Source organism: Ambystoma mexicanum, chromosome 3p (assembly GCF_040938575.1).
Source record: "Ambystoma mexicanum isolate Mex_15411 chromosome 3p, UKY_AmexF1_1, whole genome shotgun sequence".
Classification (NCBI taxonomy): Eukaryota; Metazoa; Chordata; class Amphibia; order Caudata; family Ambystomatidae; genus Ambystoma; species Ambystoma mexicanum.
The window spans coordinates 1,211,654,540-1,211,668,397 of record NC_090925.1 but is presented as its reverse complement, the minus strand read 5'-3'; positions in this window follow the sequence as shown (position 1 = coordinate 1,211,668,397).

The window sequence follows — 13,858 nt, the reverse complement described above, 5'->3', positions numbered from 1 at the left end:
AAGGCATCTCCTTATCAGCAGTTCACCTTGCAAGAGAGGAGAACACAGTGGCGGACGCTCTGAGCAGGTAGAGGACAGTCTCCCATGATTGGGAACTAGCACAGGAAGTCCTTCAAAAGATCTTCACCCTTTGGGGAACCCCTCAAGTAGATCTGTTCACATCCTGTGTCAACCGGACGTGTGAGCTGTTCTGTTCCAGGGGATTTCCCCCCCAGAGGAGCTCTAGGGGATGCGTTTGTAATGCACTGGTAGTTCTCAGTCCTGTACGTGTTTCCTCCAGTTTCCATCAAACCTTATGTGATCAGGAGGTTAAGAAGGTTAGGGAAATTCATGATCCTAATTGCTCCAGATTGGGCCAGGAGGACGTGGTACCCAGACCTTCTGGCCATGTCCGTCTGCCCTCCAATTCAACTTCCATATAGAGAGGATCTTCTCTCGCAAGAGGAGGGTTGGGTTCTCCAGCCAGAGGTCAACACTCTCAAACTTTATGCATGGTTTCTGAGAGGGTGAGATACAAGGATTGGGACCTATCAGAATACGTGATGGAAATGTTGCTTTTGGCCAGAAGGCCAGCAACAAAATCTCTGTACCGCTGCCGTTGGAACAAGTTCTGCAGCTGGTGCATAGAGAAGAATGTGGACCCTTTTCTGTCCAACACCTCTATGGTGTTATCATTTCTACCGTATCTGGCTAATCTGGGGCTCCAGGTTGGCACTGTCAAAGGCGGGGCTTTCTATTTTTAAGCACACTTCTAATCAAACGTCTTACTTTAAGATGCCATTGGTAATTCAATTCTTAAAAGGGCTCACACATGTGTTCCCTTCAACCCCTTTTGTGGTTCCCGTTTGGGATTTGAATCTAGTGCTAAAGTTCCTCATGTGGGCTCCGTTTCAGCCACTTCATTCTTCCCCATTGGGATTGCTGACTTTAAAGACTATTTTAACGGCTATAACAAGCCTGCATTTACAATTTTCTACAAAGAAAAGGTGGTGTTAAGAGTCTGACATCCTTTTCTGCCAAAAGTGGTTTCAGATTTTCATATAGCCCAAAAGATTGTACTGCTAACATTGTACCCGCCATCTAATACCCTAGTAAGGAGGAAGAAAGGCTTCACAGGCTCAACCCCAAAAGAGCGTTAAGATTTTATATTTTTTGTTTGGCTAAACTGAGACAGGATGATCAACTTTGTGTTGGATATACCAAGCACAAACTGGGTCTCACAGTTACTAAGCAAACCTTATCCCGTTGGATAATTTGAAGCTTTATGGAGTGTTGGACTAGCTGGCAAAGATCCCCCCGTCGGCTAACGGGCTCTTTCCACAAAGGGTGTGGCTACTTCATCTGCCTTACAAAGAGGCGTGTTGATTCAGGACATCTGTGCGACAGCCACTTGGTCATCTATACACACCTTTACAAAATACTATTATATAGACTCTGCATCAGGGCAGGGGGCGGGATTTGGAAAAGCTGTGCTTCACAGCGTTCATGACAGACCTTGAAAATTCATACTCCCTCCTCCAATATCATACTGGTTTGGGAGGCTATCATTAGATAAGGAATATGTTGGAGGACACAATCCATTCAAAAAACAAGTTGCTTACCCCTGGTAATGTTCTTTCTACGGGATGTTCCTCCCACTTATTCCTCATCGCCCCTCCCATCCTACCCCTCAGTAAACTTTCTGTGCATTACACTTTTTTGTTTCTTGAGCGTCTGGTCTCTGTGAACTTACAAATGCTGGTTATTCGGTGAGAAGAAGGCAATAAAACAGAACTGAAGTAACAGGTGCAGGGCATGCTACTTATACTGTAGATGACGTCAACCTCAAAAGGGGACGGAGGCCTTCCAGGGGCAACGAGTTGACGACACACGGCACTTCTAGCACAAATAAATTTCCAAAGCAGCTGACGCAGGAATGGAGATATCATAAGATGAGGAATACATGGGAGGAATATCCAGTCGAATTAACGTTACCAGGGGTAAGTAACTTGTTATTCTGTGCTCCTTTGGACGGGTCCTGTTAACAGTAACCTCAGCATGGCAATGGTTATAGATGAACATTAAATTGGTTTTATGATAAAAGCATACTTGGTTACTTACCTTCTTAAGGGCTAGAGGTTGTTCCATAGTGGTATTATTCGTTTCTGAAATACATTCTGTGGACACTCCTTCACTTCCTATTTCTCCTCCGTGCTTCAGTGGGAGGCTTTAATTTCCTTTGATGTTTGGGGCAGGGTCTGCATAATAAAGTTCATTCTGTCTGTGTGTTTGTTTTCAGCGATGTATGTGACCTGTTATGCTCCTGCCATGTTCATAACTGAATGTCAGTTTCCACAACCGATGCAATGACCTGGGAAGGCATCTGTCTTCCTGCATTCGAAATACATTATCTATGTTGTGGCTCCCTCATTCAAGTAAAGTATTTGTAATTGCATAAGAGTCTTGTAATGTGGTTCTGTTCTTTTTCTTTCATGTAGCCAGTGTAACCTAGATGTGTGGGTTTTTGTGCTACGGTGCTTGGAGGCAGCCTGCATGAAGCGCTATATAAGTAATCAATTGCTGTAATAGTTGATGATATTCTTGCATTATTATTATTCCATTGCATGATGTTTACTCTCGCATGATCAGTAGGATTTCTGATTTCTGCCTAAAGAGCGCTGAAGGGTATTAGAGCTTCATGCAGACTGCCTTCAAGCGCTGAAACAATAAAGGTAATTGTAAACATTTACAAAACAGAGTTTAAAAGTGAAAAGTAAAACCAGGCAAAAATTGCCTTTACTCATCATTTTTACTGTCTGTTTAAAAGAAATATACATGTAACTGCTGCCTGCAAATTCTGTTTTGCAGACTGTCCTATGGTATCTGCATGTCTTCATCAGGTGATAAAAATAGGCAGAATCGATGGGTTTAATGCCTACATGATAATTACACACACACACACACACACCCTGTCCTAGAGCTGCTTCTGTGACCTCGACTGAAAGATCGCTGTAAAGGATGACTGTTGCTGGAACTCACCTTCCTCCATCCCGTGAAGTGACCTCAAGGGGTCTTCACCAAGAAATTCACCATTATTCATCAACTGGTGTTGCATCTTGAGGTTGTACCCGCCTGAAAGAAGCATTTAAACCTGCAATCCCTGGTCACCTATCACTCGAACAAAGGATGGAAGATCACATCCCCAGTGACCCCCAGACGATCCATCATGTGACCTTGGAAAATCTGAGTCGGGCGAAGCTAAGTAAATGTAACTGTTCCTGCCCCCACCTGTCTGCCATAGGATAACATTGGGTGAAAAGCATTTTGGCTCCGAAACTCCCTCTTTGCTTACATTTAGCTGTTGAACCTGGGTCAAGTATCCTACCCCTGGGCTAGCCTTATCTGTCTTTGGACAAATATATATTTGTCTTTTAAATAGTTTTGAACTGTTTGAAATCACCAACACAAGCCTGTTGCATCCTTTTAGAGATTACATTGCCTGAAAGAACTTATGCTGGATCCTGTGACTTTTGTGTATTAGGCCCTATTCATCTTAGAGAGGGATTTCTTAAGAGAAAGGGAATTGTGATTGTGTTGGTTCTATTCATTTTAACTGCATCTGAATTTTTACCTGCCTTACTTCCCTTGTGATTTTTCTTTACTGATGCATTGTAAGTGAACCTACTGGTGAACATAGATATTTGTGATATATGGTTTTTGTGCGATAATACTACCTGCTAGTTTCATTTCTTAGTGTGTTCTTAAAGGCCCAATAAATAACTATAATGTTATACATACAGTCTAAACTAAATTATTGTGTATGGTTCTGTGTGAACTCATTGGGGTCCTAGACCACACTCGCTCATTCCTAAGATTAAACATTGACTGCTCCCCCACAATACATGATTTGGTTTTGGCTAAACTCTTAAGAGACTCCCTGTTCACAACAACTAGGGTGGCCTCCTAAAATCCTCCCCACAGGGTCGATTTAGGAAATGCATCTTAACACCAACTTCATTGTTTTCTCTCTGGAATGCAGGGAACCTTCACTTATTATGGACTGTGATGAGACGAGTGGGCTAGGAGTATTGAGGATTATCATACAAATTCTGGCCATTATAAAGACCCTGATGACTATTGAATAGAGAGTGAGAAAAGTGTTGATGACTAAGACGAGGACCTGATGACTACTAAATAGCCAGTAAGAAAATAGACGATGACCATGGAGAAGGACTGGATACCAAGGAGTAACCACCCAGCACATGGCACACAATAGTTCACTATTTGCAAACTGCTGAGCAGCCATATGGCAAGCTTTAAGGACACGATACCCAGACACAACAGACATTAATGTGATTATGGCACACAAGATGGAGGAAGACATAGGGGGTCATTACAAGATTGGAGGTAGCCATGCCGCTTTTTGCAGCATGGCTACCCCCATACCGCATACCGGGTCTGGGTTCCCTGAATGGGGAAGGACAGGGCCATTTCAACCTTGGAGGACCGCTATTTCCCCATTCAGGGAACACATCTCCATTCCCATTCGAGCCCCCATAGGGCTCAATGGGAATGGGGACCATGCTAACAACGGGCCTGTTAGTAACAGGCCCGTTGTTAGCATGCTGGTCTGTTAGCGGGTCCCGCTAAAGGACCTCATAATACGGCGGTACGTGGTTGACGGCTCCGGCACCTTTACCGGCGCCGTTAACCCCTTACTGCCAACCTTGTAATGACCCCCATAGACCTCTTACACTATATTGAGACGATTCAGGAACTTTGGTGCCTTGAAATGTGAGGACCGTGGGATAAAACAGTAGCATTATTTTACCACGTATTGTGCCATCGGTTGCCAGAACCGGTACAGAAGTAGCTTAAGAAATTAGTAGGCATGGAGGTGAAACCGTGGCCAGAAATACAGCTCACGATAGTACACCATTGTAGGCTATTGCAAGAAAATGTGAGGAAAAAGCGTGAGGAAAGAAAGCAAAGGAAGTTGTCTAAATATGCCATGCAAGGGGCAGTGCTGACAAGCATGGGAGGACAAGGGTCGCCACAGCCACAGTATGCCCACCGCCTGCAGGGGAGGATTCACAGGGCTGGGGAATGTGCTGCACAGGTTTCGAGGAAGTGGGGGGCCACCTAGTGGACCTGGGTACGGGACACAGATACAACACAACCAAGTGGGATTTCCAGGGGGTATCGAGTATATGGGCAGCAGGGCCCAGGGTAGTTGTTTGGGGGTTTCCAATGGCAGGGGAGGGAGCCACCACAGTGCTGGGTGTACAGGCAGATAGAGCACATTTCCAGAGTGTGCACAAGCAGGGCGTGCAACAGAATGTGGGAATGCAATACCAGCCAGCATACCAGGGGGAACAGGACAAGTATTATACACAGGACCAAACACAACAAGGACAGGCACCGAACGCATACCCACAGCTACACCAACCTATGACAGACACCACAGATGCAAGCCCCTAATCCGCAGTATTTGCAGTCACCACAGATGCCTCAGATGCAAGGTAACACGTAGCACGCATATGCGACAGCACATGTACGGCAAACACAGAATAATGCACAACCAAAGGACGGGACAGGGGAACGCACAGACTCCATAGCAGCAGCCCCCACAGGGAGGTGCCGCAGAGAACGGAGGAGGAGGATTTGGCCGAGGTACCCAGCATCCTATGGACCACTATTCCCTATGATGTGGGGCTTCTGAAGGGGGTGGGAAGGTGAAGCTCAAGCTGAAGCCAGGAGTGATTTTACCACAAGTCAAACAATACCCACTCTCAAGGGAGGCAGACAAGGGGATCTATGAGACCATTGCAGCACTAGCGAAGCAAGGCACCCTAATACCATCAGAATCACCCTGCAACACGGCTGTGTACCCCATCAAGAAAGCAATGGGAGGTCATGGCATTTTATACAGGACTTGCGATCTGTGAACCATATCGTAGAAGCAGAACATCCTGTAGTTCTGAATCCAGTGACAATCTTGTGCAACATTGCAGTGGAAGCTGCCTGTTTCACAGTCATAGGCCCTCATTCCGTGTAGGGTGGTAAGGGAGACCGGTGCTGATAATCCCTTACCGCCCTACTACGAGGTCCCTTAGCGGGTCCCTTCCTTAACGCCTGGTCTGACCAGGTGTTAAGGATGGGACCCGTTAAGGGACCTGGGCGCAAATAACGGGATTGGCATACGCTGGTCTGTTATTTGTGCCCTCCCCATTCCCATTGAGCCTTATAGGGGCTCAAATGGGAATGGGGAATGGTTTGGTGAATGGGGACTTACCGGTCCCTCCAAGGTCGGAATAGACCGGTAAGTCCCCATTGAACCAAACCGGAGTCGGTACTGGTATGGGAGGCAGTCATGGCGCAAATAGCGCCTTGACTACCACCATACTCAGAATGAGGGCCATAGACTAGAAGAATGCTTTCTTCTCTAAACCACTACACCCAGACTCACAAGACTTGACTTAATTTCTATATAGAAATAAGAAGTGGTAACATACAAGACTTCCTCAAGGTTACTGTGAATCACCCTCCATATTCAATAGGGTCTTCCAGATGGACCTAGACAACGTACAGATGGAGAACACAGTCATACAGTACATAGATGACATATTGTTTTGCAGCATAACTGAAGAACAGTGTAGCTGACAGTGGTAGCTGACAAGGGATACAAGAGGGAAAAGGCCAAACTACACTACTGTCCAAAAGAAGATCCCCCAAAATGGCTGAAAGGTGACGCTAGAAATGCGCAGTCAATACGAAAGGACAGCAAAACCCACAACAGTCAGAGAGATGCAGCATTTGTTGGGGTTATGCAATTACTGTAGAGTATGGGTCTTCGACTACAGCACTTACACCAGGCCTCTACTGAGCGCACTGAAGGAAGCACAAAAAGGGTATAAGATAATACGGTGAACAACAGAAATGACTGAGGCATTCAATGTGCTGAACGAAGCGTTATGCACAGCTCCAGTGTTAGGGATCCCAGACAATAAAAAGGAATTATTTTTGTTCTCGCACTCTGATGGGGTAGTGATGACAGCAGTACTGACCCAGAAGACAAGCTTGGGGCACAAGCCACTAGCATATTACAGTGGGAAGTTAGACCCAGTAATGAGAGGACATTATCCGTGTGAACAAGCTTTGACTGGAGCTGCATTTGCAGTGGACAAATCAGCAAGTATTACCATGGGATGCACCACCACTCTTTACTTGGAACATGCTCTCTTTGCAATACTGGAGATACCAAAGAGCACACTGACAACACAAACAGAATCAAGGTACGAGGTGTTACTATCAAACCCAGCTCTCCTGGTAGTGAGGTGCACACTTGTCAATCCGGCAACCTTTCTTGCCAAGTTTTACAAGAAGGTGACTATGCACATGACTGCACAGCAAGCTTACAAGAATTCATTGACACTCGCAAGGTACAGGAGGACACACTTGAGTGGGGAGAAATGCTCTACATTGATGGGTCATCAACAAGTGACCAGGCAAATAGGTTTAGACATACAGGGACAGCAGTGGTGAGACTAAGGGAGGATGGAACCAGTGAGGTAGTGGTCAGTGCCGTCACATTATTCAGCACAAGCAGCAGAACTAGTGGCCTTAAAATTGGAATTGGAACGCAGCAGAAAAAGGGAGGTGATGATTTACTCAGATTCAGCCAACATGACATCCACAGTACATTCAGGACTGTCACAGTGGATGAGGAGGGGTTTTAGGCGCGCTGACGGGTCACCAGTGCAGCATGCACTCCTATTGGGCAGACTAGTGGACGTCATTATCCTGAGCAACTAGCAATAGTGAAATGCCAAGCACACACTCGAGGGGAGGTCCCTGTCTCAAGAGGGAATGAAGCAGCAGACGCAGAAGCAAAATCTATTTTGGAAAGCTCCTAGAAAGCTCCTAGGAATTGAGGCCTTGTCACATGCCTGTGATTTTGCAAGGGCAATGATACTCAAGGAGAGGTACAATATATATTTATCACCTACAAGCAAACAGGGTGTGTCAACGCCTCAGTGGCCTACTTAAGGAATCAATAGCCAAGATTAAAAAGAGTATCGAATAGAATTGGCTACACTGTCTGCCCCTAGCCTTGTTCGCATTGTGCAATAAGCCCGGGTCTGACCACCATTTAATCCCACACGAGGTGGTAACAGGATGGCGCATGCAAGTTCCCCTGCCTCCTCCAGCGAGGGTTGATCAAAGATGCGCAGAGTACTGCAAATGCATTGGGTCAGGAAATGTATGATTATTTTACTTAATTGCTAGTGCCTCTTTTATCTCCCTCTAGATAAGACACCAGGGAGGCCTTGAAGCCAACAGGGCAAGCGACAGTGTCAACAACACTGAGGACTTACTTAAGCAGCCGGCTTTATTTCCAGGGGACAGTGTCCTCCTCCGAAACTTTACCCAGTGCTGGGATGCACCTTGGTTCACGGATCCCCACACTGTAGAAGCAGTGACTGAAAGAGCAATCAAACTTGAGGGAAAGACAGTCTGGAATCATATGAACAACATCAAGCCCTACAAAGCTGTGGCCTTACCTGGCAACAAGATTGACAGGGCCAACAATTATCAGCAAGAAGAGCAAGGAGATAATTTGGAACCAGCACTATCGAGTAGAGGACACCCAATGGTTACTCGCCCATGGGCAGCAGAGTTAGGGCAAGGACTTCCTACACATCCAGAGTGAGGGTACACTGTTTGCTATTTTTCTCTCTACACATTCTTCGCGAAAGTGCGACTGTCTTATTGCATACTTTTTCATACTGCCCAATGTTTCACGACCTGATACTTTCCAGAGCCAATTTGTCATTTCATTAGAAGGTCCAACAGATTCCGAGAATGCTCTCCTAGTGTGTACTACCACATTTTAATAGCATATTTAGCACAAGCTTACCCACAACTCAAACGAGGAAGCCCATCTGTCCTTGCATTACTCAGAGACCATAGAATTAGAACTGTGTGGGAACAACTATTCATATTCGTCACGACTAACTACATGATCCATGGGGCTTTAAACTGATACAGCACTAATCTATTAACGCACAGTTTTTGCGCATTTCAGGCGGGCAACTGATATCTTCAAGCTGCACAAGGATCCAGCAGCACAGGTAAATGGGAGAAATAATAAAAAATATGCTTATTTTGTCGTGTCTCTTATTCCCAAGTGGGGCTTTTGCATTTCTCTTTTGGCGAATATCATGTGTCTAGTGAAAATTCTGTATCCTCTTCTAACATTACTCCAGCAGGTGGAACGGCCATGTCAGTTAGACAGAGGAGTAGTGTATGGATAGTAAGGAGAGGTAAGCGCAAGGCTGACACAGACATGGGGGGGTAGACCTTTATCCCACTGACACTGCTCGAGTGTCTAATAACATGTGGGATAAACACATGACCAAAGTAGGCAAGGAAACCACGGAGGAGAGCTGTTATTTCTGCTCACTAATCCCCCGTGCCATGAGTGCCTCCAGAACGCTCATAGCAACTGAAATACTAGCAGCAAGAGCACAATGCCTCATGTACCTTTCCATGGTTACAACCCGAGGAAGATTCCAAGGGAAGACAGCAACATTGAGATAGATGTCATTCCCCTATGAAGACAGTTACATAAAGACTCTTGACATGATGAACAATTGCTAGCAATTAGACCAAGAGATAGAATACATAACTGATGGCACGCAGAAAGGCGATACAAAAACAATAACACTAAAGAAACTACCCTGCCCGAAGAGGGGGGGTGAAAGAAATAGGAGGGGAACCAGGATGTTGGTAAAGACCACCGATGCTTGTGTATGGCCAAGTATACACAGAGGGAGGATGGAAAGACAAGAGTAGTAGGAAGTTAAAGCACACACCCCAGTACAATCACCAGTGAACACAGTGCAAGGATAAAATGACAAGTGCCTGAAAGAATGGGATGCAAGTGCCAAGTTACTCACCTGGGTAGACATTGAAGCTGGGCTGATGCCCATAATACCTCTGAAGAAGCCAGCATTGTGTTACAAGAATTAAGGTGGAGTAAGGGTTGGCGATAACAAAATGTCGGTATACAGAAAAGCACCCAGTAATGAAGATCAGCACAGCAGTATTAATGGACCACTATTGGGCGTGTGGGTACAAGGCATACGAGAAGCTGCCACCCAACTGGGGAGGAGTTTGCTTGTTGGTACACATCAATATGCAAGCACTGCTAGTGCCCCAGAAGGATATAAAGATAGAGGACTTCCCGAAGATGAATACTGACACGAGAAAGAAGAGGTCCGTGGAAGCAGAAGAAAACGGAAGAAAGAAGCGGTCCTTGGAAGTGAGTAGAGTAAAGAGAGGAAACTATTTCTCATCAGAATCAGAAGTATCCCTAGATGATGATACCACCTGAACATAGGTTATTCAGCAGGACAGAATAGTTTTTCCATGTCAGTGGTTCCAGCCATCCAGACATACACAAATGCAAAATGGCTGCAGATAACCAGGTTGGAGCTGATGCAGACAATAAACTCTACATTAAATGGCTTCAATGCAATAAAGGAAGAGCTCTAAGCAGTAAGGTTGATGGCACTCCAAAACAGATATGTTGTAGACCTTAAAGCAATGGAAGGAGGAGTTTGCGCAAAAATTGGGAGTTCCTGTTGCACATTCGTACTTGCCAATGATGGAAAGGATGGCACACTGACGGAAGCAGTGACGTGACTATCGAAGATGCATGCCAAGATGGAGGAATAAGCCAAAGGAACTGGAAAAGATCAGAGCTGGGTGGCGTACATATGATCTTGGATGCCATCCTGGCTGGCGGACGGACTAAAAGTATTACTAGGGGCACTAATATTAGATCAAGTGGGACTCTGTGTGATAAAGATCTGCATTACACAATGCAGCACAACTATTGAGAAATCGATAGGCATAAAGGTGATGATGGATGTGAACATGGGAGAATGAAAGGACAAGATAGTGGAAGAAAGAGATCACCTGAGAACAAGAATAAGGGAATGTCCACTGTTCCCAACTGAGGTGGTAATATTCGATAACCCATTCAACAACAAGATCTACAGGGAAATGGGTGTGGTGCAACCCAAAAGGAGAATGCAGTTATATGACCTGGAGTTTTGACAATCATGGACATTACTATGGACATCTCGGAGGAGTGACAAAAATATGGCTACCAAGAGCGAAGGTGACAAGGTATGGAGGAGTGGCCAACAGGCCAACCAGAGGGGGGATTGAAGAGAGGGTCCCAGGAATGCCCCATCTCACCTCCATGAACATGACGGGCCGAAGAGTCAAGAACGCTCAAAGTCACTCATTTTTTGGACAATCCCCAATTGCCCCACTGACTGGCACGTACGCAGAGAGGTATCCCCTCAGACAACCATTTCAACCATATCCAGTGCATATCCTTTCAGATACAGGGGACTCGACGGTGATCGTGGATCCAAACACTATAATGGACTGCATTGATTAAATGCCAAGAAAACACTGGGCTGACATCACTAGTGACACCACGACGTAGCAGTGTTAGTCATGAAGCACACTTGCAGCTCTTCCTGCATTACAGGAACACAACTTGTATACACAGAGAACATGCTTACACAGTTCTGCAGTTAGAGGACAGATACACATACATACTGTCAAAAGCTTTTATTATTTTCCTCATTAGCCAGGTGCAGTAACGCTAAAATGCAAGGCAACAAGAGATCATGAGCAAGCTTGCAAATGCTTATGGCAATTAACTCTATGGGACTACAGGAGTATATATGGAGCCTGGTAGGAGCACATACGACTCGCCTATAGGAAATAAAGCACAGTACAAGCATGTAGAAATCACATTATAAGTCTAAGGACAATTACAGAAGGCCTCAAGCTACTGGACACCAGACAAGGGAAGCAGACTCAGGCTGCACGAAGCAAAGACCAAGCTCACAGCCAAGGTCAGAGATAAACCGGCATATTCCAAGCTCCAAATGACAAGGGGTCAGCTGCAGGAAAACAGAATGAATCCTCATAAATGCAGACCCAAAGAGCTTGATTTTGTATTCCACAACCACGTGATGCAGCCAAACTAGACAATGGGCATTCACCCATGATGGGAAGACGAGTCGTTTTCAGCAACCCAGGTGAGATGTGAAGCAATTGCTGCAACGTGGAGCGCACTCTCATAGGCAAAGGTGGTGCTACTACCAGATACAATTGAGACACATAGTAATTTCACACCACCTTGACGAGGTGCACAGAGGGCTGAGAACCGAACTGGGTGCCAGGCCTAGGGAGACCAGATCTAACCAATCCAGATCTAACCAATCGAGAAACAGAAATCCAGGGGTGGATGGCAGAGGGAATGGGCCAATGGTAAGTCTAGAACCCTGCAACAATGTAATAGATAGTTTCTTGGGTACGGGGACAGGTCAGTCACCTGACATGCGAGGGCCAGTAGAATAACCTCTATATGGGATAGCCATAGGTGATACCACTCTAAGCACCCAATAAGTAGGGGAGATAGGTTTTTTGGGGAGGGCCTAGGTGATGATGCCACATGAGGTCAAAACTGTGGAGCGCATCTTGGGGAGTGGAGAAGTACTGGAGAATTGTGATTTTCTTGTATGATCCCTGACATTCTTTGGTTATAAACGACAGTTTGACTTGCCCTTGGCTGAGTCCTCCGTTATTCTGGGGAGAGGGTTGTTGGGCCATTGGGAGAGCGATTCCCAGACCTCTGGTCTACCAGGTGTCGCTCCAACATTCTTTAAATGAGAGGTATGCCATCTTAGGATAAAGAATAGAATTCAGTCTTTCTTTGACAACCAGAATTATGTACACGCGACCACTTCTTGATATAGTTTTCAAGGTTTAAAGATTGGTATGTAATTGTATTCCCGTGTAAAAGTAAAGTAGAGACTTCAGGCCTCCTTTGGGAATCACAATTAGGCATACATGACCACTCTTTGATGTAGTTTTCACAAGTTACAGATCATAACTTGTATTGTCAAAGTTAGATATTTGTTAATGGTTTTAGCAGCGTTCCCTCTCCTTAATTAGAGACATGCAACCACTCCTTTAGCAATAACAGTCTTTGAATAATGGAACAACGGATTTTAGTAATGTTAGATTCTTACGCGAGTAAAAGACCTTTCATGTTAAACGCAAGTGCTACATTTCCATTGTTCGTGGTATTTTAGATGCAACAAACATTTTCTACTCGTTTAAAGTCTTACGCGAGTTAACAGAGAGCAGGACACTGTTGTCAGATAGCTTGTGCAATATGTTAGAATGCTCTGCTTCACTCACCGGCTTCTTAGACACTTGCTCTCTGGGTCGGACTGCATTCCCAACTTCTGCCACAACTTCTACCATTTCTGGCCTGCTGGGGACCCACACCCTTTAGTAGTAACAGAACTTGTACCCCAGGTCACAGATCTTATATGTGGGTCAGGAACATTATAATGACAATATACCATTACCTGTTTTAGCAACCCAGAAAGGTACTTGCTTTCAGAGGACAAATACCATGCCTCATCTCACGGGATCTCCTCACCACCCTGGGCTCTGTCTCCTCCCCAGTGATCGTCCTGCAGTACATCTCCCCCAAGGTCAGGATCAAGAAGCGTCTGCCTTTCCCTGGTCACCTGGGAGGAGACTTTAGGCAGGGTTTTACTGAGGGATCCATAGGATTCATCACACTTCCCTGGAAGGTTTTAGCGTAGATATCTGGTATCTGCCCATAGTTCAGTGACCTTCACCTCAGCCTGTGTTCATGAAGTTTTATGAGATGTGAAATGAAATATGTGACAGGTTCTCTTTGAAGCTGAACGCCTAAGACCTATTAAAGACATCTGGCAATGGGCTTGTTCATATGATCTTTGGAGCC